Here is a 1,065-nt window from a genome sequence, read left to right as displayed (position 1 = left end):
TCTCTCTCTCTCTCTCTCTCTCTCTCCTCTCAACAGGGTTTCTCTGTGTAGCCCTGGCTGCCCTGGAACTCTATCTGTACACCAGGCTGGCCTCAAATTCAGAGATCTGCCTGCCTCAGCCTCCAGAGACTAAAAGTTCATGACACCACACCTGGCACAAGAGGATCAAAAATTCAAAGCCACTCTGGACAGTTTAGTGAGACACCACACACACACACCTATCTCTTTGGAATCAGGGTCTTATGTAGCCCAGGCTGGCCTGGAACTCCATATGTAGCTGAGGATAACTGCAGGTCATCCTGTCTCCACAAATGCTGGCACCACCGGTGTGCACAAGTGCATCTCGTTTATGCATTTCTGGCACCAGACCCAGGATTTTGTGCCTACTAGGCAAGCACTCTACCAGCTAAGCTGTATACCCAGTGCTAGTGAGACTATAGTTCAAAATGGCGAATAGAAATGCACGCAAATCTATGGTAGAGCATCTGTCACGAACTCAGGCTCAGTTCCCAGGCTACAAAGAAGTCTAGGCATGATGGTGAGGCCAGTCGTTCCCAGCACTATGGAGGTGAAGGCAGGATGGCTGAAGGTTACAGGCCATCCTGGGCTACACAACACCACCTTGTCTCAATCCAACCAAAAAACAAAATCAGTGGTATAGCATTTGGGAGACTGAAACGGGAGGATCCCTTGGTCATTCAAACTTCAAGGCCAGAATGAGCTACGACTTGAGACCCCATCTCAAAAAAAAAAAACAAAAAAAACAAAAAAACAAGAATAAACCTGAGCTGAGGACGTAGTTCAGTTGGTAAAGTGCTTGCTTAGTATGCAGACAGCGCAGGCTTGTATTCTTAGCACTTCATGAACTAGGCATGGTTGTGGTATGTGCTTATTTATTATTCCAGAACTTACGAGGTAGAGGCGTAAGTCTCAAGAATTCAAGATCAAAAGCCGGGCGTGGTGGCGCACGCCTTTAATCCCAGCACTAGGGAGGCAGAGGCAGGCGGATTTCTGAGTTCAAGGCCACCCTGGTCTACAAAGTGAGCTCCAGGACAGCCAGAGCTA

The sequence above is a fragment of the Mus caroli genome, chromosome 10 (genome assembly GCF_900094665.2).
Source record: "Mus caroli chromosome 10, CAROLI_EIJ_v1.1, whole genome shotgun sequence".
NCBI lineage: Eukaryota > Metazoa > Chordata > Mammalia > Rodentia > Muridae > Mus > Mus caroli.
This window is presented reverse-complemented; position numbering follows the sequence as displayed.